The sequence below is a fragment of the Phyllobates terribilis genome, unplaced genomic scaffold (genome assembly GCF_046119375.1).
Source record: "Phyllobates terribilis strain yellow unplaced genomic scaffold, ASM4611937v1 Scaffold_8__6_contigs__length_399053987, whole genome shotgun sequence".
NCBI lineage: Eukaryota > Metazoa > Chordata > Amphibia > Anura > Dendrobatidae > Phyllobates > Phyllobates terribilis.
Window position 1 is genome coordinate 8,478,205 of NW_027362768.1, and position 24,515 is coordinate 8,502,719.

Below are 24,515 nucleotides of genomic sequence, written 5' to 3' on the forward strand. Positions count from 1 at the left end.
CTGCACTGCCTCTACCAAGCGGCAACAGGCTGTTCTGAAGCTAATATGCTTAGGTGACAAACCGCACACCGCTGAAGAGTTGTGGACAGCTGACACCTCTAAACCTACAGCCAAGCATGGTCGTGTGTGACAATGGTTGGAACCTGGTTGCGGCTCTGAAGTGAGGCAAGCTCACACATGTACCATGCCTGGCTCAGCTTACCCTCGTGGTTCAGCGGTTTCTCAAAACCTACCCAGATCTGTCACATCTGCTTGTCAAAGTACGCCGCGTGTGTGCCCATTTTAGAAAGTCAGTTACAGCTTCCGCCGCCCTTACCCTGCTTCAGTAGCGTTTACAGCTTCCAGCTCACCGACTGGTGTGCGATGTCCCCACGTCTTGGAACTCTACATTGCAGATGTTGGGAAGGATTTGTGAGCAGAAGAGGGCAGTTGTTGACTATCAGCATCAACATAGCCGTCGGTATTCAGGTCAGCCTCCACACATAAGACCTAAGGAGTGGACTTGGATGTCAGACATCTGTACCATACTCCAAAACTTTGAGGAGTTCACCAATATGGTGAGAGGCGATGATGCCATAATTAGTGTCACCATCCAGCTGTTAGAACTCTCCTGTTTGTTTTTGTTTCTATCTTGTGTTTTGCGGTCACGTGACCATCTTCCTATATATTCCAGCTCCGCCCTTCTGGCCTTGCTGGACTTCAGTGTTGTTTAGACTGTCTTTCTAGCCAGGTGCTTTTGTGCCCATCTATCTCTAGTTTGCTTGGTCCTCTGGACCTCTAGTACTTTTGTCAGTTTATCTTTTGCTCTTCAACAACTTCTGCTAGGAGGTGTCCCATTTTTGTCCCAGTCCTTAGTTCTTTTAGGGACCCCTCCCTTTCTCTATAGGTCGCCGTTCAGACTAGCCGAGGACGAAGGCGGGTCTGTTCACAAGGAACAGGTCGCCCGCTACAACGTAGGGACTCAGCTTAGTCTTACTGTAGGGACAGCTTTCCCCTTCTTTCCCTAGTTTATGTTGCAGATCATAACAGTAAGTCCAGCCCAAAACAAAAAAAACTTTAAGGAAAGAAATTCGGGGATCAGTATGGTTTCTGTTCAAGATTTGGCTCAACGCCTGCAGGGATTGTCTCTGGAGGTGTCCGAGCTCCGGCAACACGTGAGTAGCTGTCCTGAAAAGCATTTTGAGGAACCGAAGCGGGGCGTTGATGTTCTCCCTGGGTTCCCAAGTTCTCTCCTCAGGACCAAACCCCTTCCAATCTACCAGAAAAAAGGTCTTTCCTCTTACCCTCTTGGTGGCCAGAATACTCTCTACCTCAAAGACGTCTTCAGCGGAAACCGGAGCAGGGGGAGTACCTGGATTGCTGGAAAAAGAGTTAAAGACAACGGGTTTGAGGAGAGATACAGTTATATGAAAAAGTTTGGGCACCCCTATTAATCTTAAGCTTAATGTTTTATAAAAATTGGTGTTTTTGCAACAGCTATTTCAGTTTGATATATGTAATAACTGTTGGACACAGAAATGTTTCTGCCTTGAAATGAGGTTTATTGTACTAACAGAAAATGTGCAATCTGCATTCAAACAAAATATGACAGGTGCATAAGTATGGGCACCGTTATCATTTTCTTGTTTTAAATACTCCTACCTACTTTTTACTGACTTACTAAAGCACTTTTTTTTGGTTTTGTAACCTCATTGAGCTTTGAACTTCATAGCCAGGTGTATGCAATCATGAGAAAAGCTACTTAAAGTGGCCACTTGCAAGCTGTTCTCCTGTTTGAATCTCCTCTGAAGAGTGGCATCAGATATCAGATATGGCAGATAAAGTCCTTAGCCAGCTCAGGTGCAGACGGGAGACCAGGCAGGGGAATGAAGTGGGCCATTTTAGAAAAGCAGTCCGCGACCACTCAAATGACAGTACACCCGGCAGAAACAGGGAGATCGGTAATGAAGTCCATAGCGATGTGTTGCCACGGGGCAACACGTATGGGAAGCGGCAGGAGATGACCAGCTGGTAAGTGTCTGGGAACTTTGTTGCGGCCACAAGATGAACAGGCAGAGACGAAGTCTACCACATCCTTACGCAGGGTAGACCACCAGTAATGCCAGGAAATGAGTAGGAAGGTCTTCTTTTGGCCGGCATGGCCAGCTAGTTTAGAAGAATGACCCCAGCGAAGAACCTTCTCACGGTCAGGAGCTGCCACGAATGTCTTGCCGGGTGGAAGATGAGTCAAATCCAAGGGGGCCACATTCATCACCTTGGAAGGGTCGATAATGTGCATAGGCTCCTCCTCTTGGTCGGATGACAGGAAGGATCGGGACAAGGCATCAGCTTTGACATTCTTGTCCGCCGGGCGGAAATGAAGGATGAAATCGAAGCGGGCAAAAAACAAAGACCACCGGGCCTGACGTGGATTAAGTCTCTGGGCATTTTGGAGATATGCCAGGTTTTTGTGATCCGTGTAGATGATCACCGGGTATAGAGCCCCTTCAAGCAGATAGCGCCACTCTTCCAACGCCAATTTGACGGCCAGCAGTTCTCGGTCTCCTATGGAGTAATTGCGCTCAGAGGAGGAGAAGATTTTGGAGAAAAAGCCGCAGGTTACCATTCTCCCGGATGAAGACTTTTGGGTGAGCACTGCTCCGGCTCCAGAGGAGGAAGCATCAACCTCCAGGTAGAACTGTTTGTTGGAGTCCGGACGGTGCAGCACAGGGGCAGAGGAGAAGGCTTGCTTCAGGGAAAGGAAGGCCTCCTCAGCTTCGTGTGGCCATACCTTGGGATTTGCTCCCTTACGGGTGAGCGCAGATATGGGAGCAGTCCGAGACGAGAAGTGAGGAATAAAGAGACGATAGTAATTAGCAAAGCCCAGGAATCGCTGTATCGCCTTCAAGCCCTCCAGACGGGGCCATTTTAGGACAGCAGAGAGCTTCTCAGGATCCATTCGCAAGCCTGTCTGGGAGATAACATAGCCCAGGAATGGAAGAGAGGTCTGCTCAAAAAGGCACTTCTCGTATTTAGCATAGAGGTGGTTCTGCCTGAGCCTAAGCAGGACCGGACGAACATCTCTCCGGTGTGTGGGAAGATCCGGAGAGAAGACCAAGATGTCGTCCAGGTATACCACCACGCAGGAGTAAAGAAGGTCACGGAAGATGTCGTTGACCAGTTCTTGGAAGACGGCGGGAGCATTGCAGAGGCCGAAGGGCATCACATGGTACTCATAGTGTCCGTCCCGGGTATTAAATGCCGTTTTCCACTCGTCTCCTTGACGGATACGGACCAGGTTATACGCTCCACGAAGATCCAGCTTGGAAAAGATCCTGGCGCCTTTAAGGCAATCAAATAACTCAGAGATGAGCGGAAGGGGGTATTTATTTTTAACCGTGATCTGATTGAGTCCTCTATAGTCAATACAGGGGCGTAGCGAGCCATCCTTTTTTTTGACAAAGAAGAATCCGGCTCCAGCCGGGGAAGTAGACTTCCGGATGAATCCCCTGGCCAGATTCTCCTCTATGTACTCAGACATGGACCGGGTTTCAGCCTCAGACAACGGATAAATACGCCCACGAGGTGGAGAGGCGCCAGGTACCAGGTCGATCGGGCAATCATATGGCCTATGAGGTGGCAATGTCTCTGCTTCCTTTTTACGGAAGACGTCAGCATAGGGCCAGTAAGGAGCCGGAAGACCGGGTAAATTAGCTGGGGTAGGTGAAGGACGAACTGGACAAACTGGAACCAGGCAGGTCTTATGGCAGAGCGGCCCCCACCGGAGTACTTCACCGGAATGCCAGTTCAACACGGGTTCATGTGTCTGGAGCCAAGGTAGACCTAGCAATAGGGAGTGGGAGAGTCCGGGCAACACATGGAAGGAGATTACCTCAGAGTGCAGCGTTCCCACCTGCAGGATTATGGGTTCCGTGACGAGCAGGATGGTCTCCGGAAGGAGTCTTCCATCCACAGAGGCGACTGACAAAGGTTCAGCCAGAGACTTGGTGGGAATACGATATTTCTCAACCAGGGACTGGGAGATGAGGTTTCCAGCGGATCCAGAATCCAGGTGGGCGAGTTCAAAGTGACGGTTCTCTCCCCAGGAGATAGATACAGACAAAGTCAAGGTTGGAGAGGACTTACTTTTGTCTAGGGCGACCTCTCCGAGCCATCCTAGACACTGGAGTTTCCCGGCCTCTCCGGGCAGGAACGGATCAGGTGCTCCTTACTGCCACAATAGAAACAGCTCCCCTCAGCTCGGCGTGAGTCTTGGCGAGATTTGACCATCTTGGTCTGGTCGATCTGCATGGGCTCGGGTGAGTGCGCCCGGGGAGTGACAGAAGAGGAGACAGGTCTCTGGAAAGTAGGAGCTAGGCGGGGAAACCTTCTCTCACGGGTGGTCTCTTTGGTGCGTTCTTGAAACCGGATGTCAATCCGGGTAGCCAGCGACACCAGGTCATCCAGGGTGGTAGGAATGTCCTGACCGGCGAGCTCATCTTTAATCCGACCGGAAAGACCCTCCCAGAAGACGGACACCAGGGCCTCGTTATCCCAGGCAAGCTCAGAAGCGAGGGTGCGGAACCGTATGGCATATTGACCCACGGTGAGACTCCCTTGGCGGAGACGTAGCAGAGAGGAGGCAGATGAGGTCTTTCGTCCCGGTTCATCGAAGACTCTCCGGAAAGCAGTGAGGAAAGACGACAGGTCGGACACCAGGGGTCCCCTCTCTCCCACAGGGGGTTAAGCCATGCCAGTGCCTCCCCAGTGAGATGGGACATGATGAATGCCACTTTGGCCCGGTCGGAGATAAACTAGTGAGCCAAGAGTTCAAAGTGCAGGGTGCACTGATTTATGAAGCCCCGAGCTTGAGCGGGGTCGCCTCCGAAATGAGGAGGTGCAGAAAGCCGGCGTCCGGGGCAGGATGCCATGGTATTGGTGGGCAGCGGCACTGCCGGGGTGCGAGTCGTGTGACTAGCGGTGGTTGCTGGTGGAGCACTCAGTGTGTCCAGGCGGGAGTTGGCATTCTGCAGGTGGTTCAGGATGGACTCCTGCTGGGATCTCTGACGGGAGACTTCCTGGTATAGGTCAGAGAGCGAGGGAGCTTGGGTGCCACCGGGTTCCATGGCCCGAGCAAACTGTTACGGGTCCGGGTGGTGGAACCTCTGTGCCGAGGTGCAAGGAGGGATCCAGAGGGGGTTGACTAAGTATCCACCCGAACCGACCCTGGTCGTACGGCAGCTAACGACACCGTGACCAGGGAGGATCCGGGCTGAGAGACTAGGTGCTACTCTGGGGGCGACCTTGTAAGAGAGCAGGTGGCTCCCACGGGTCAGATGGCTGGGACTGACCGGTATGGCGGATGGACACGGCAAGCAGGCGGAAGTCTCTGGTAGCGGACAGGTGGTCACAGTTCAGGAAAGCAGGGCAAGTAGCAGTCTTTTGGTTTACCAGGAAGGTGGTCACAGCAAGTGACGGCAGGGTCTCCAGGCAGACTGGCAGGAAACAGGCTGGTGCTCCCAGGTGAGCGGCCAGACAGACGAGGCAGGTAACTGGCAGGTAACTGGTGGGCGCTCCCAGGTGAGCGATCTGACAGACAAGGCAGGCGGATGCTCCCAGGTGAGCGGACAGATAGCCAAGCCAGGTAACTGGCAGGTAACTAGTGAGCGCTCCAGGTGAGCAGGCTGGCAGGTAACAGGCAGATAACAGGCTGGCAGGCAGGACAAGAAGTCAGGCTAGCAGCGGGACCTGAGGGCTGAAGCACAGATCAGACACAGTGCAAACAACTTTGTTCGGGCACCTCCATTTTGGAGGAGGTGCCTTATATATGGGAGGTCCTCCGGCAATTGGCCGGGAACTCCTTAGGATGGCGCGCGCGGTCCCATTAAGAGAGGGGGAGCGCGCGCGCGTGCCCTAAGCACACAGCCGGGGAAGGAGCGCGTGCCGGAAGCAGCGGGGAGAGAAGCGCTAGAGGACGCCGCGCCAGGAGCGCGGAGGTGAGAGGGACGACGTCTCTGCCTAGCAAGGGGCAGAGACGCCGATGCTACAATTGCATTTCCTGCACCTGAAACCTTGCAAGAAGCCATGCAATTGGCTATACGTGTGGACAGGAGACTGCGTGACAGGGTTTATGATGTTGGTAATCGGGAATTGCTGGCTATTAAACTTGCGTTTGAACATTGGCGTCATTTCTTGGAAGGTGCTAAATTTCCTGTTCAGGTTTTCACAGATCATAAGAATTTGATCTATCTGGATGCTGCCAAACGCTTGAATGCCCGTCAAGCTAGGTGGGCACTTTTTTTTTCTCGGTTTAATTTTTCTGTTACCTATATCCCTGGTACTAAGAATGTTAAAGCCGATGCTTTATCTCGCAGCTTTTCTCCCATGGTTGGTACCGAGGAGGAGGAGAGCATTTTACAGCAAGGAGTTGTGGTAGCAGCATTGGACTCCGTTTTGGAAGAAGGGATTCTGAAAGCCCAAGAGGATGCCCCATCTAACACTCCTCATGGGAGGTTGTTTGTGCCTAGAACCTCTAGGAGAGATTTGTTTGTGGAGTATTATGAGTCTTGGTTGGCAGGTCATCCAGGAATTTCTGAGACTAAGAAACTTATCAGTCGCAGTTTTTGGTGGCCTGGGTGGCAGAAGGAAGTCATCAAGTGGGTGCATCAATGTACAGTGTGTGCTAGGTCAAAGGCTTCCCATACCCCTGCTGCCAGGTTGCTTTGCCCTCTGGAGGTTCCTAGAGCGCCTTGGACGCATTTGGCAATGGATTTTATTACTGACCTTCCTGTGTCCGAGGGTTTCACTGTCATCTGGGTGGTCGTGGACCGTTTTAGCAAGATGTGTCATTTGGTTCCATTCATTAAGCTACCCTGCGCTAAGACACTCGCTAAGGCGTTTGTTAAGGAAATTGTCATGCTCTATGGCGTTCCCACCGACATTGTTTCTGATAGGGGACCTCAGTTTGTGGCTCGCTTTTGGCGTGCTTTTTGTGACAGGTTGGGAGTCCATTTGTCATTTTCGTCTGGTTATCATCCTGAGTCTAATGGACAGACTGAAAGAAAGAACCAGGATGTTAAACAGTTTTTGCATTGTTTTGTGGCAAACAATCAAGAGGGGTGGTCTGAGTTTCTGCCACTCGCAGAATTTGCTCTTAACAACCATACATCCTCCTCTGCTGGGTGTTCTCCTTTTTTTTGTCGTACTGGGAGACATTCGTCTTTTGGTTCGTTCTCCAAATTGGGTCGGCGGTGCCGGAGGAGGAGAATTTTTCCGGTGATTTGGAGAGAGTTTGAACTAATGTACGTTGTAACCTTCAAGAGGCTAACAAAAAGTCTAAGAAGTATTTTAACAGGAAACGTAAAGAGTTTTTTTTTACTGTGAGTGACATGGTTTGGTTGTCCTCAAAGAATCTGCGGTTGAGGATTCCCTCTAAAAAATTGGGTCCGAAGTTTGTGGGGCCATTTAAGGTGCTTCAGGTGGTTAACCAGTCTGCTGTTAGGTTGGAGGTTCCCTCCTCCTGGAAGATTAATCCTGTGTTTCATGTTTCCTTGTTAAAAAAGGCTGATGTATCGGATAGGGAGTTCACTGTCACAGTTCCTCCGATGGTGGAAGACGGCGAATATGAAATTTCTCGTATCCTGAATTCCAGAGAGCATAGAGGGAGATTGCAGTATCTTGTCGCTTGGAAAGGTTTCGGTCCCGAGGATAACTCCTGGGTTAAGGCGGATGATGTCTCTGCCCCTAGACTTGTCAGAGCTTTCCAGAGGAGATTTCCGGATAGGCCTGGGCCTGGAGGATCCGGAGGATCCTCATAAAAGAGGGGGTACTGTTAGAACCCTCCTGTTTGTTTTTGTTTCTATCTTGTGTTTTGCGGTCACGTGACCATCTTCCTATATATTCCAGCTCCGCCCTTCTGGCCTTGCTGGACTTCAGTGTTGTTTAGACTGTCTTTCTAGCCAGGTGCTTTTGTGCCTATCTATCTCTAGTTTGCTTGGTCCTCTGGACCTCTAGTACTTTTGTCAGTTTATCTTTTGCTCTGCAACAACTTCTGTTAGGAGGTGTCCCATTTTTGTCCCAGTCCTTAGTTCTTTTAGGGACCCCTCCCTTTCTCTATAGGTCTCTGTTCAGACTAGCCGAGGACGAAGGCGGGTCTGTTCACAAGGAACAGGTCGCCCGCTACAACATAGGGACTCAGCTTAGTCTTACTGTAGGGACAGCTCTCCCCTTCTTTCCCTAGTTTATGTTGCAGATCATAACACCTGCTTCTCTGTCTTCTGAAACACTCTCTGCTCACAATTAAAGAGGATGCATTGCAGGCAGAGCACAATGAGCTGGAGCAAGGAACCATACAGGGTGATTCCACACAGCCCAGCCTCATCTCATCCAAATGTGGATTGGGTGACAATGAGGAGGAGGAAGAACTGTTAGAACTCTCCTGTTAGGTTTTTTCTATTTTGCTGGTCACATGACCTTTTTTGCCTATTTAATCCTGCTCCACCCTTCTGGCCATGCTGGACTTCATTGTAATTTCTACTCTTAAGCTAGCCAGGTGCTTTGTAACCTTTCTCAGTCAGTTTAGCTAGGTCTTTTGACCTCTATGTTCTATGTTGTTTGTTTGTCGTTTTACTGCTACAATTTCTGCTAGGAGGTGTCCATCTTTCTCCCAGTCCCTAGTTCTTGTAGGGATCCCTCCTTCACATCTATAGGTCTTCGTTCAGACTAGCTGAGGACTTTAGCGGGTCGGATCGCAGGATCAGGTTCCCCGTTACATCGTAGGGATCTAGCTTAGCTCTATTGTAGGGACAGATCTCCTGTCATTCCTTAGTGCTTGTAGCCGATCATAACAAGAACAGGAGCTAGTTTCCTGTGCTATAGACGGTACTACCTGCACAACTGTCATACCATCTGTTCAGTGTGGATAGCCTGAGGACAGGGAGGCTGAGAAAAAGGAGGATGAGGAGAGCATAGTCAGTCATCCTCTTGGTGAGGACACGGAAGTCTTGCTTCTTTGCAGCCTGGCACACATGGTTACTCTTAGTTAATGTTACGCTGCCTTTTCCGTGACCCTCGCGTTTTCCAAATTTTGGGTGACAGTCATTACTGGTTGGTGAAACTTCTAGACCCATGCTACAAGGAGAACTTTCTGTCTCTTTTTCCCGCGCAGGACAGGCCTAATAAAATGGGTCAGCACAAGAAGGCCATGTTGCGGAATTATTAAAAAAAATTCCCATCTGAAAACGCTGGTGGCAGAGGTCACAGTTCGTTGGACAACCAAGGAGTACAGGCGAGAGAGACACAAATGCAATCTAGCAGAGGTAGTGGAACACAAAATTCTGGGACAGTTTTCTCAGACTCTCCCGTTGCACAGGCGCTGAGGCGTGGGGTACTGTCACAAGGAGGGAAAAGTTTCTGAAGATGGCGAGGGAGTACCTTGCCGACCCTACCAACGTCCTCCATGATTCCTCCGTGCCTTATAATTATTGGGTATCCAAGCTGGACACGTGGCATGAACTGGCTCTCTATTCCTTGGAGGTCCTGGCATGCCCTGCCGCTAGCGTTTGGTCAGAGCGGGTTTTTAGTGCCCCTGGTGGAATTATAACCGATAGGCGCACCCGCCTGTTAACTGAAAATACTGACAGGCTGACTCATAAAAATGAACAAGGGCTCAATTGGGAAAGATTTCTCAACACCACCGAATGATAACAGCATAGCATAAACTCAAATACAGTGTCTTTTTTGGGAGGTCTAACTCTATTTGCATGCAACTCTCTCTTCACACCCAGACATGGGTATAAGCTTCCTGATTTTGTCTATTTGCTCTTGTCCTCCTCCTCCTCCTTCTCCTCATCCTCATCCTCCACCACCATATCACCACAATATCTGCAATATCACCATATCTACATCTCTTGCAAGGGGCATTGGAGTTCCTCCAAATTTTTGGCAGCCATTGTATTCACAGCATAGGCAAGCAGTATGGGAGACCCACTTCCTAAAAATGGGAATATTTTTTTCAGGAGGCCCTCCAACCTCTACATCTCTTACAAGGGACATTGGAGTTCCTCCAAATTTTTGGCAGCTGTTGCATTCACCGCATAGGCAAACAGTATGGGAGACCAACTACTTTCTAATGGGAACATGTCGTTACTGTGGCCCAGCTCTTTTTGTCTTTAAATTGGTATTGGGGTTTTTCCCAAATTTTGGCAGCCCTTGCAGTCACTGCATGGGCATTACCACTATAGGAGACCCACTCCTTTATAATGGGAACATTTTCTTTACTGAGACCCTCCTCTATGTCTCTTCAAAGGGGTATTGGGGTGTGTCCAAAATATGTCAGCCCTTGAAGTCACTGCGTACTCTATAAAAGTATAGGAGACCCACTCTTTAATAATGGGAACAACAAAGCATAGCCGACTGCTAGCCCTTTAAGAATAGTAAAGGCAGCTTTATGGCCCTATAAAAATAGTATTTGTGACTTTCAGAGCCCCTCCTTCATAAATGAAGCAGGATGTGTCTGATGATGTCTCACACACCCCATGGCCAGATAAGGTAGTAAAATGTTAAAATGACATTTTCTGGTGAATGCATTTTTCACCGTTGAAAGCAATGCAAAAGTGAAAAAATGCATCAAAAATGCTACATGTGAACATAGCCCAAGTTGTGGAGGAGCATTTTTGTTTTTGGTTATTTATTTTGCCTTATATACAAGTCACTACCCTGGAAAGGATGTGCCTTATATTTTTTCCAGGAAAATCCATTTTGGTTTATTTTTTGTATGTTTTATTGTGAGTCTGTAAAAGTGGTATAATACCTCTGACAATTTTGTTGACAGCAGTGACCTGTGAGTCAGAGTTGCTTCCAGGGGTCTTCCCCATACTGTTTCCATGCCATTTGAGCAATGTTCCCAATTTTTAGGCCCTCTGCAGACCGCCATGTGGGGGCCATCGGAAAAATGCTTGAGTTTCCCATAGACTTACATTGGGCTCGTTACTCGGACTGAGTACTCGAGCATTCAAATTTCATCGACCCGAACAAGGAATACCAGAGCATTTTAGTGCTCACTCATCACTACTTTTTATACTAATTAACAACTATACACAGTAATAATAATTTATCCTATTATCAAACCGCCCACACATCTAATTCACTTACTATGCAGTCTAGTGATGGGAAGAGGAGATAAGAGGGGAGTAGAGAAGGAAATCTTGTGAGGATCGGAGGTTGCGTGGTAAGTACCGGGAGACTAGGTCACAGATGTATGGAGGAAACAGGTTGTGGATAGCTTTGCATTCCAAGGTTAGGGTTTTGAACTGGAGTCTCTGGGTAATGGGGAGCCAGTGAAGGGATTGACGGAGAGGAGAGGCCAGGGAATAGCGAGGGGACAGGTGGATTAGTCGGGCAACAGAGTTTAGGATAGATTGGAGGAATACCAGAGTGTTAGAATGGAGGCCACAGAGCAGGAGGTTGCAGTCGTCGAGAAGGGAGATGATGAGCGTGTGCACTAGTGCTTTTGTAGATTTGTGGTTGAGGAATGTGCGGATATGGGAGATTTTTTTTACTTGGAGTCAGCATCTTCCTCACCCTGATCCTCGTTCCTCCTCCCATTCCGAGTGCCCTGAGACAACTGATCCCAAACTTGGACACTTCGAAGAGCTGTTTTGTTCATCTTTCCATTTATAGATTCTGGCCTCTCAATCGGTCTGCTCGGAATTGGAAAGAACTTGGATATGTGATTTGAAGGAGAGATTAGAGTCCAGGGTTACCCCAAAAGCTGTTCACTTTTCCATCGATAAATTTAGGCCTGTCGATCGGCCAGCTTCAACAGAAAATCACATATAGCGATTTGAGGAGCCATGGTTACCCAAAGGTGACGATGGGAAAGTGCAGATACTGTCGGAAGAGGTAGATAATAATGAAACACAATGGACAGAAAGTCAGGAGGAGGACCAGGGTGCGGAAGTGGAAAACAAAGTGGTGGACGATGAAGTCACTAACCCAACCTGGCAAGGTGACATGTAGAGTGAGGACAGCAGCACACAGGGGGAGGGAGGCGTAGCACCACAACAGGCAGGAAAAAGCAGTGTGGTGGCCATAGACACAAGGCGGGCAACTGTTCCGCAGAACACCAACATGACGTAAGTTGCCAGTACAACCGTTAGGTCTTCCCGAGCCTGGTTCTTTTTTTAAAGACTGTTTAGATATCCCCAAAAAGGCCATTTGCAACATCTGCCAGGCCAGTATCAGCAAGAGCACCAAAACTACCAGCCTGACCTCCACCGGCATGCTCAGGCACATGACAGCAAAGCACCTGACTAGCTGGGCCAAACACCAAGATCCAGAAACAGTGTCTGCGGGTGACACCACTGCCTTTTCCGCTGTTGTGCGTGCACGCCAATCCCCTGTCCATGGAGCATGTGAAGATGCCTCCTGCCCTGCACGTGTCATTGCAGACTTACAACCATCACCGTCCACATCCTTGTTCTTTTGCAGCGTTTAGTTGTCCCTACCACAGTCCTTGGAATGCAGGGGCAAGTATGCAGCCAGCCACCCACCCACAGGCCGCAATAATAAACTGCCACATTTCTGGACTTCTTGCACTTGAAATGTTGCCTTTTAGGCTCATGGAGGCGGAATCTTTCCACAACTTCATGGTGGCGGCCCGGTATCCATACTCGGTCCCCAGCCGCTTCTATTTCTCATGGTATCTTCTCCGCCTTCCACAAGCGAGGGTCCCTGAAAATTACCCCTGCCCTCCCCAGTGCACTTACTGGGAAGGACCGCCTAACTACAAACACGTGGACAGGTGAATGTGGCCAGGAACGGTACGCAGCCAGTCCACAGTAAAAAAAAAAACAGCCATAGAGTGTCCGGTAACCTTCCCACACGCTTTTCTTAGCCAGGGCTGCTTCTTGGCAGTGTTGGATGGGCCCACCAAAGAACCGGAGACTCCTCCGGTGGGCCTTGCCTTCTCCATCAGTAGAGTTCATAGTGCCAAGGTGAGGTCGTGATGATGATAGAGGCAACCATCTCCTTAGCTTGCTGCTGGTACTTTTCTGTGGGAATCAACTAGTCTGGAATATTTCGAGTGGTTTGGTATTGGCACCCAGTACCAGTAGCAAAGCCATCCACAATTTCCTTCTCAGGAATTTTATTTGGTAGACTGAGTGGCTGCCCAAATACATTAGTTTCTCACAAAGGCGCTGAAGATACTGAGTGGCAGTAGATGCAAGTTTCTCCATCATGTTAAATATCAGATATAGAACCGAGAGGGCAGCAAAGTGGCTCAGTGGTTAGCTTAGTGGCTCAGATAATCCTCGGTTGGGTCCTGGCTTCTTCTTTACGAGAGTTCATGATAGCGCGAACTTTGCAGCAGGGGAGAAAGGTGGGCCCTCAGAATCAAATCCTCTGGTGGGCCCAAGGATTTTCAGTCTGACACTACTTCTCGGTGAGAGTTGTATTTCACCACAGCCATATTCTTTAGCTCGGTGAAAGGACTGACATTGAGGGAAACCGTATCTACTCCAGCTATCATTTCTCCGCCACCAGGTTCCGCCCATTGTCACACACGACCATGCCTGGCTGTATGTTCAGCGGTGAGAGCCACAGATCGGGTTGTTGTGTTACAGCTTTCAACAACTCTGCAGCGGTGTCACCTAAGCATTAAGCATATTGTCTTCAGCACAGCTTGTTGCCGCTTGGCCAAGGCAGTGCTGCAGTGCTGTCAGCTTGTGACTGATGTGGTCATTTCGGAGATGGAGGCCGAACTGGAGGAGGATGTGCAGGAGCTGAACAATGTGATTAGATTGAGGTTACATTGGTGAGTCTGGTTTTTATACTAAAGAAAGATCCTACTGTGTTTTTATTTTTATTTTTACGTCTCTTCAAATGTGTATTGGAGTGCATCCTAATTTTTGGCAGCCCTTGAAATTGTTGCATATGCAATAACAGTATAGGAGACACACTCCTTAATAATGGGAAGGACAGTTCAAATAGATTCTATGTTCTAGAACATTAACTGTCTTATCTGAAATTCTTTTACGGGTGAGGTATTGCAGTATGGATAGCGTATTACACCGATCAAGCCAGGTATTATTGCCTTATACTGCGTGTTGCTGGTGCTGCCCAAAAAAAATTTAAATCTTTTCTATTCCCCTTCGATAACGCTGTCAGATGCATTTACAATAGAAACAGGTGCCGCTGCTAGGTGGTATCATCACCAGCTACACATGAGTGTTCCTTCTGGTCACATAAATGTCATTCACAGTCCATAACTTTATATTTTTTTATTTCTTTGGCCTTATATACAAGACATTACCATGGAAAGAATGTTTCTTAAAAATTTTTTCCATTTTAGCTTGTTTTTTGTATTTTTTTTTTGTCGGTCAGCAAAAGTGGCGTAATACTCTGATAACATTGTTCACAGATATGCTATTTGTCAGCGGCCAACTGAGAATAGGTTTGAACCCTCAACTGCAATATTTTAAATGGAGTGTAATATTTGACACGCTCACAATAATTGCTGTATTATTAGGGCAGTCATATTGGATAACGTCTGATGGCCACACTTTCAGGCAGTCGCCTAATAGTATGGTATTTGTCAGCGACCAAGTGTCAATTGGTTCAACAAAACACAGGTGGCTGACTTTAAAAGGATTGGAATATTTGGCACGCTCCACAAAATTTCTGCATTATTATGGCAGTCATATGAATCACGTGCGTCTGATCATTGAAAAAAGTTCTTATGCTTCCACAATACAGTAATATGAATAAAACTAAAAAAATCTGGCTGTATTCTGTGAACAAGCAAATGGAGCTGTAAAATGGTGTACACTGACACACTGCTACAAACTGTAAATGGAGGACAATATTTTCCACTACAAATGACTGGATTTGAACAGCAGTTATATGTGATACGTCTGAAAGAGAACCACGGTTTTAAATAGCAGGCCTGTAATTTACTAATATTATTCTACAAAGAGACCTAGTGAGAATAGCTTGACCGACACACTGCAACGAAATAAAAATGGAAGAAATGACTGATTTTGTAACACTATTATAGGTGATATGTTTGACAGAGAACCACGGATTTAAATAGCATGTCTGTAATTTACTAATATTATTCTACACAGAGAATTAATGTGAATACCTTGACCGACACAATGCAACAGAATGGAAGGCCAAATGGAGGCCAAAATTTTCCAGGTTCAATTCAAATTTCTGGATTTTTATCGCTGAAATATGGAACAGATCTGGCTGTATTTTGCAGTGCTAACAAATGGAGCAGAAAAATGGTGTACTCTGGATTTCTTAAGTTAAAAATTTGCCCTGGAACCTGATATCTGCGGCTATGTCTACAAGTATAAATATCTGTAAAAACAGCAGCGGACAGGACGTTCATTGGACCCTCTTGCTCTATATGCACTGGAGTCTGCCACATACACTGCCTGTCTGCCTAACTCCTGCCTATCACTGATTATATGCAGCTGGATTAGTCCTCAGAAGGACTGTTAGTTCAGATGAATATATATATATATATATATATATATATATATATATATGTCAGGAAAATATTAATATCAGGAAAATGTTCTTCCATATCTGCCTGACATAAATGTTCACCCCCATCCCTTATTCCCCTTCTGCTCAGCACAAAAGTCCCAATTAGCACACGCCTGGGAAATAGCTTATACAAACAATGCCAGCCAAGGAGTGTTATAACTTCATTAGGAAGCAAGCATCTTGTCTCTGAATGACGCAGGAGGTAATTAAAACGCAGGCTTGCACTCTTTTGCGTGTAACCGTGAGGCTGCTTCCCGAGCCTCAAAGGGAAATTTGCAGACTCGCTGACTCCGATATGAACTATGAAATATTATGAGTTCCATCCATCCGACAGTAACGGGACCCATATGTTTAGTGACCAAATCAGCCCATTAATGTATAGGTAGTTTTCCAGGGCACTAGGCAAAATCAGGGAGCTGTAGCACAAAAACCCCAGAATAGCAGACTGCAGCTATGTGATGATGAGTTATTGCAGAAGTTAGCATTTTTAATAAAAATATACAGGCTGGAGACCGGCCCACATGATGTCACCACCAGGGACGTGTGGCCAGATCTCCCCTTAGGTATAAGAGAACCCATGGAGAAGGGGTATAAGAATTATAATCAACGGTCCTGTTCAATAACAGCATAATCCATCTGGGGAGCCCCTCCTCCACCTATATTGAATCCTCCCCACGATCGTATAGTGTAAGTTATCTTCTTTTTACCCTGTTTATTTTATGTAACTGCCTATGTATTTTAATGTCTCCTTTGTAACATCCTTATGTATATATTTTTCCTAAACACTGCCTCCCTTTTGGATTAAACATAAAGTTTAATAGTTCTGTTTCATTTTTTCTGTAATCGTTCCCTTCCCCGAAGCCATATACGCTACCAAAATGCAGGCGTCCAGCCAGGCCTGTATTATATTTCAAACTCGGCCGGTGGTGGCAGCGAATATTAATAATTGGGCTATCGTGAAGCTGACAGTGACCATATGGAGGGCACTAAACACGGATTCCTGGCTTTGGAATCCCCGAAGTGTGGCGCCATACGCTCACTGGTCACTTGCCAATATCCACGTAGCGAGTAGTCTGGATCGCGTGCTCGCGACTCCGGTCAAAGGTGGACGGCGTGATGGCAACGGCGAGATATTGCGTGATCTTGGCCCTGTGGGTTGGGATCCCTGACAATATATATATATATATATATATATATGTTGTGGAGTACCTATACTAACTGTAAACAAGCAAATCTCTCCCTGATGCAGCAGCACCTCTCCCTACTCAGCTTGATTCCGGGGTAGACTGTGACGAGCATGGCGAAGCCCGGTTTTAAATAGACCAGATGACGCTATGCGGCCAGCCAATCACTGTAATGTCCACAACCAACATTGCTACAGCATTATAGTGTGCGGCAGGCAATTCCTGCATGTTCATTGGCTCTCTAAATAGCGCCAAACAGGTAGGGAGGGGACCAGGGTTCCCGCCCGAGCAACCCGGAAATACTCGCCGAGCGCCGAGCTTGTCGAGCACTGTGATGCTCGGGCGAGTACCGAGCAGTGGCGAGCACGTTCGTTCATCACTAATGCAGTCCTTATTTTTCTTTTCACTTCCAATACATAATAATTTCTAACAATGATCCATGCTTCCCCCTCCCTTGCTTGCCAGCCAACATCATATTCTCATGATCCTGTTTACTAATTAAATTTATATATATATTTCATTATTTGCACATTTTTTACCATATGCATACATTTTTTTCCCAACATATAGAAACCTGTCACATTTGGTGGCTGTACTGACAGCTAGCCTCACGCTCTGCACAGATTCATCTGAGGTCTTTTCCTCGGAACAAATTGAGTTCAAACCTGACACAAGATTTTTTAAAGAAGCTCACACGGACACAATTCTTCTTTTTCTGTACAAATCTGTATATATATATATATCAGATTCTTTTGCTGACTTTATTTAATAATGAAATAATATGTATGTGTTTTTTCTGTATATCCGTTTTTTTATGGTTAAACTTTGTCCTCGACCACATGTAATTTTATGTCCCCTCCCTCCTCTCCTTAGTGCCCCTTTTTTGAATTTTTCATGTACTTAACCGCTTATATGCTACCAGCTACTTTTATTTTTGGTTTCTCCTGAAGAAGGAGCCGGAGTGACTCCGAAATGCATTGATATTAAACCAATAAGTCCTCATTTCATTGTGGCTTGTCATTTAATCAGCAGCGCAGGATACTTTCATCGCCGTTGGCACATTGTATAAATCTATTCTATATCTCTATCTACAGTATCTATTCTATCTATCTGTTCTACCTACAGTGCCTACAAGTAGTATTCAACCCCCTGCAGATTTAGCTGGTTTGATAAGATGCAAATAAGTTAGAGCCTTCAAACTGCAAACGAGAGTAGGTTTTATGAACAGAAGCATAAATCTTACAAACCAAAAAGTTAAGTTGCTCAGTTGAATTTTATTAAATTTTAAACATAAAAGTGTGGGTCAATTATTATACAACCCCTATGTTTAATATTTTGTGGAATAACCCTTGTTTGCAATTACAGCTAACAATCGTCTTTTATAAGACCTGATCAGGCCGGCACAGGTCTGTGGAGTTATCTTGGCCCACTCCTCCATGCAGATCTTCTCCAAGTTATCTAGGTTCTTTGGGTGTCTCATGTGGACTTTATTCTTGAGCTCCTTCCACAAGTTTTCAATTGGGTTAAGGTCAGGAGACTGACTAGGCCACTCCAACACCTTGACTTTTTCCCTCTTGAACCAGGCCTTGGTTTTCTTGGCTGTGTGCTTTGGGTCGTTGTCTTGTTGGAAGATGAAATTACGACCCATCTTAAGATCCTTGATGGAGGAGCGGAGGTTCTTGGCCAAAATCTCCAGGTAGGCCGTGCTATCCATCTTCCCATGGATGCGGACCAGATGGCCAGGCCCCTTGGCTGAGAAACAGCCCCACAGCATGATGCTGCCACCACCATGCTTGACTGTAGGGATGGTATTCTTGGGGTCGTATGCAGTGCCATCCAGTCTCCAAACGTCATGTGTGTGGTTGGCACCAAAGATCTCGATCTTGGTCTCATCAGACCATAGAGCCTTGAACCAGTCTGTCTCAGAGTCCTCCAAGTGATCATGAGCAAACTGTAGACGAGCCTTGACATGACGCTTTGAAAGTAAAGGTACCTTACGGGCTCGTCTGGAACGGAGACCATTGCGGTGGAGTACGTTACTTATGGTATTGACTGAAACCAATGTCCCCACTGCCATGAGATCTTCCCGGAGCTCGTTCCTTGTTGTCCTTGGGTTAGCCTTGACTCTTCGGACAAGCCTGGCCTCGGCACGGGAGGACACTTTCAAAGGCTGTCCAGGCAGTGGAAGGCTAACAGTAGTTCCATAAGCCTTCCACTTACGGATGATGCTCCCAACAGTGGAGACAGGTAGGCCCCTTGACTCTTCGGACAAGCCTGGCCTCGGCACGGGAGGACACTTTCAAAGGCTGTCCAGGCAGTGGAAGGCTAACAGTAGTTCCATAAGCCTTCCACTTACGGATGATGCTCCCAACAGTGGAGACAGGTAGGCCCAACTCCTTGGAAAGGGTTTTGTACCCCTTGCCAGCCTTGTGACCCTCCACGATCTTGTCTCTGACGGCCTTGGAATGCTCCTTTGTCTTTCCCATGTTGACCATGTCTGAGTGCTGTTCACAAGTTTGGGGAGGGTCTTAAATAGTCAGAAAAGGCTGGCAAAAGAGATCTTTAATCCACACATGTGAAGCTCATTATTCTTGGTGCCTGAACTACTTCTTAATACTTTAGGGGGACCAAACAGAATTCTTGTGGTTTGAGGGGTTGAATAATAAATGACACTCTGAATTAACTTTTAACGTTTTAAAAAAAAAAAAATAAAAAAAAATTTGCTGCAGTGCATTTCCCACTTCCAGGCTGATCTACAGTACAAATGTCACAGTTAATTCCGCATGTGTCAACCAGCTAAATCTGCAGGGGGTTGAATACTACTTGTAGGCACTGTAGTATATATCTATTCTTTCTATTCTATTCTGACCGTTTATGCTGTGATTTTACTGTACTCGGCTGATGAAATGTCGGGTTTCCTTTGAAATGGGTGCGTAAAAATCTGGTGGCTCATGCATAGTTCGTGTGCCATCCGATTTCTTTTCTTGCACCCATTGACTTGCATTGGTGAGTGCGATCCGATTCTCGCATCCACTTGCAGCATGCTATGATTTTTTCCTGAATTCGATTAAAGCTGAGGAAAAACTTGCAGATGAGCACTGACTCATTGAATACAGTTAGAACCATATATATTTGGACAGAGACAACATTTTTCTAATTTTGGTTCTGGACATTACCACAATGAATTTTAAACAAAACAATTCAGATGCAGTTGAAGTTCACACATTCAGCTTTCATTTGAGGGTATCCACATTAAATTTGGATGAAGGGTTTAGGAGTTGCAGCTCCTTAACATGTGCCACCCTGTTTTTAAAGGGACCAAAAGTAATTGGACAATTGACTCCAAGGCTATTTCATAGACAGGTGTGGGCAATCCCTTCGTTATGTCATTCTCAATTAAGCAGATAAAAGGCCTGGAGTTGATTTGAGGTGTGGTGCTTGCATTTGTAAGGTTTTGCTGTGAAGTAAACATGCGGTCAAAAGAGCTCTCCATGCAGGTGAAACAAGCCATCCTTAAGCTGCAAAAACAAAAAAAAACCATCCGAGAAATTGCTACAATATTAGGAGTAGCAAAATCTACAGTTTGGTACATCCTGAGAAAGAAAGAAAGCACTGGTGAACTCATCAATGCCAAAAGACCTGGGCGCCCACGGAAGACAACAGTGGTGGATGATCGCAGAATAATCTCCATGGTGAAGAGAAACCCCTTCACAACAGCCAACCAAGTGAACAACACTCTCCAGGAGGTAGGCGTATCAATATCCAAATCTACCATAAAGAGAAGACTGCATGAAAGTAAATACAGAAGGTTCACTGCACAGTGCAAGCCACTCATAAGCATCAAGAATAAAAAGGCTAGACTGGACTTTGCTAAAAAACATCTAAAAAAGCCAGCACAGTTCTGGAAGAACATTCTTTGGACAGATGAAACCAAGATCAGCCTCTACCAGAATGATGGAAAGAGAAAAGTATGGCGAAGGCGTGGTACAGCTCATGATCCTAAGCATACCACATCATCTGTAAAAGGCGGCGGAGGCAGTGTGATGGCTTGGGCATGCATGGCTACCAGTGGCACTGGGTCACTAGTGTTTATTGATGATGTGACACAGGACAGAAGCAACAATTCTGATGTATTCCGAGCCATACTGTGTGCTCAGATCCACCCAAATGCAGCCAAACTGATTGATTGTCGTTTCATACTACAGATGGCCAATGACCCAAAACATAAAGCCAAAGCAACCTAGAAATTTATTAAAGCAAAGAAGTGGAATACTCTTGAATGGCCAAGTCAGTCACCTGATCTCAACCCAATTGAGCATGCATTTCTCTTGTTAAAGACTAAACTTCAGACAGAAAAGCCCACAAACAAACAGCAACTGAAAACCACCCCAGTGAAGGCCTGGCAGAGCATCAAAAAGGAGGAAACACAGCGTCTGGTGATGTCCATGAGTTCAAGACTTCAGGCAGTCATTGCCAACAAAGGGTTTTCAACCAAGTACTAGAAATGAACATTTTATTTACAATTATTTAATCTGTCCAATTACTTTTGGTCCCTTTAAAAATAGGGTGGCACATGTTAAGGAGCTGAAACTCCTAAACCCTTCATCCAATTTTAATGTGGATACCCTCAAATGAAAGCTGAAAGTCTGAACTTCAACTGCATCTGAATTGTTTTGCTTAAAATTCATTGTGGTAATGTCTAGAACCAAAATTAGAAAAATGTTGTCTCTGTCCAAATATATATGGACCTAACTGTATATTGGTCAGAGTGTAATACAATGTTTTCTCGCTTTGCACTCATCAAATTTATACTCTTGTGTGAGCAAGCACTTAATGAGAGTTTATCATAACAAAATGACTTATTGATTAAATCTGTTTTTTGTGTTACATGTATATTTAAAAACTTCCGTGCAATGTTTTTTTTAATATTACCACCCTTATTAACCCCTTCATGACCGGAGCATTTTCTGTTTTTGTTTTTTGCTCCCCTTCTTCCCAGAGTCATAACTTTTTTATTTTTCTGTCAATATGGCCATGTGAGGGCTTATTTTTTGCGGCACAAGTTGTTCTTTTGAACGACATCACTGGTTTTACCATATCATGTACTGGAAAATGGTAAAAAAATTCCAAGCGTGTTGAAATTGCAAAAAAGGTGCAATTCCAAAGTTGTTTTTCTTTTTTTTTTTTTTTTTACGTTCACTGAATGCTAAAACTAACCTGTCACTATTATTCTCCAGGTCATTACGAGTATGTAGACACCAAACATGTATAGGTTATTTTTTATTTAAGTAGTGAAAAAAAAATACAAAGTTTGCTAAAAAAAAAATAAAAAATGGTGCCATTTTCCAAGACCTGTAGCACGTTCATTTCTGATCTGGATTTCATGATCTGGAGCCGGGTGAGGGCTTATTTTTTGCGCGCCGAGATGATGTTTTTGGGGTATATATGATGTTTTGATCGCCCGTTATTGCATTTTATTGCAATGTTGCTGTGACCAAAAAAAACGTAATTCTGGCGTCTAGAATTTTTTTCTCGTTACGCCGTTTACCGATCGGATTAATTCTTTTTTTACATTGATAGATCAGGCGATTCTGAATGTGGTGATAACAAATATGTGTATGTGTTTTTTTTTTTATTGTTTAATTTTGAATAGGGTGAAAGGGGGGTGAATTAAACTTTTTTACCTTTTTTAATATTTTAAAAACATTTTTTTTTTACTTTTTGCATTCTTCAATAGTCTCCATGGGAGACTAGAAGCAGCAGTTACCTGACTGGCTCTGCTGCATACAGGCGATGAGCAGTTCGCCTTTATGAAGCAGATTTGCTCACTTGCTACGAGAGGCGACCACTGGGTGGCGCTCATAGCAATCTGTCCATGACAACCACAGGGGCCTCCTGCAGACCCCGGGTTGTCATGCCAACCCATCGGTGACCCGTGATCATGTGACGGGTCACCACTGGGCGGGGTAAGTGACGCGCATCCGGTTTGCCCGAGTTAAATGCCGCTGTCAGAGATTGACAGTGGCATTTAACTAGTTAACAGCCGGATCGCGATTCCACTCGCAGCTGTTGCAGGCACATGTTAGCTGTATAGATCAACTGACATGTTCCCTGTTCAGCGTGGGCTCAGCGCCGGGTCCCGCGCTAAACAGGGGGTTATGACGTGGTGTGTACTATTACGTACCACGTCTTAAAGGGGTTAAAAAGAAGAAAAAATTAGCAATCTTATAATTTTCACACTAGCCACAGTAGCTTTTTTGGACTTATACTTTCTGTTTTTTTCAGAGTTTACAGCTGGCTCCTTATCATCAGAGGCAGGATTACAATGACAAGTAACACCACTATATACAGCTGATAACACAGGATCCACCAATCACAATAGGTGATGTCACAGCTGGCTCTGCTCCCTGCATCAAGCCATTCTCCTCTGCTCCTCAGCGTGTGCGGATGCCTCAAGCCACCGCACACGTTGATGAAGAAATGTTGGTCAGATGGATTGCTGCGTGGGTCACTGGACTATTTCATCGTCGAACAGGTGAGGTATATTGTTATTTTTTATTTTTTGTTTGTTTACAGGGGACAATGGCTTCAGGAAATTAGGTGTAAAGGTGAGTATAATGTGTTTTTTATTTTAAGGTTATTTTTACACTTGTTGGAGACAGCGAGGGCAGAATACCACTCTCAACATTGTCCCTTGCTCATACTGATCGCAGTGCAAGCAGGGGACAATGATAAGAGATGCCTTCAGCACCCGGCGCTTGGGAACAGCGCTAACTGTACCGCTGATTCCCAGGTGCGGGTACATGTGATTCTGATGCGGCACATGGTTGTCACACAGGTACACGCGGACACGCATATCTCCGGTACCGGGGTTTCCAGTATTTAAAATATCAGGACGTGTGAAAGAGGCCTAATTTTGTTTTATCGTCCAAATTGGTTAACTATCCTGGAGCAGATCATCCACCAGCCAAGAGGCAGCAGCAGCTGATATTTTCAGGTGTTCATGGAAGTTGTGCCTTCACACAACCTGCTCAGGTGAGCACCTTCCCTTTGGTTCCTCTATAGTTTTTCTACCATTTTCATTTTTTTTTTGTGAAATCTGTACTACCATAGGACTTGAATCCACAAGCATAATCATTTCAGGCAGCAGCTAAAGGTATGAGCCACAACTTACACTGCCAAGGATGTCATTTGTATACTTGAAGTGGCATTGCAGCCTGTGAATCCACAGGCAGATTATACTGATACATAGAAATACATCTGTACATAGCAGTGTATATCTATGTCCCTGTATACTAAAGGGAAAATAAAACTTTTTTTTCCTAAAAAATGAATGAAATAAAAAAGAAAAACAATTACAAAAATGCAATTTTTAATGCACTTAAAAAAAAAATCACAAATAAACAAACAATATGGAGATATTTTGATGTCCCTGTAATCGTAACAACCAGCACAACACAGTGATCAGATTATTTATGGTGATTAGAAAATGATGTAAAAAATGGCGTGATTGATTTTTTTCCTCTATTAAACCCATAAAAATGTAACGCTAAGGCCGTGTTCACATGTAGTGTAAATGCTGTGTTTTTTTACTGCTTTTGATGCATGCCTTCTGCAGGTGTCCACTCCACACTACGCAATTGCCTTTGATTATTGCATTTTTTCTAAGTTTATTTTATTTGTTTTCTCTCTTATTTGATGCCTTTTTGTGCAGATGTGATGCACATTTTTAACGCTTTTTCAATAGTGCAGAAAAGTTTTAATTCTGCGCTTAAAAATGCAGTTTTTTTACAT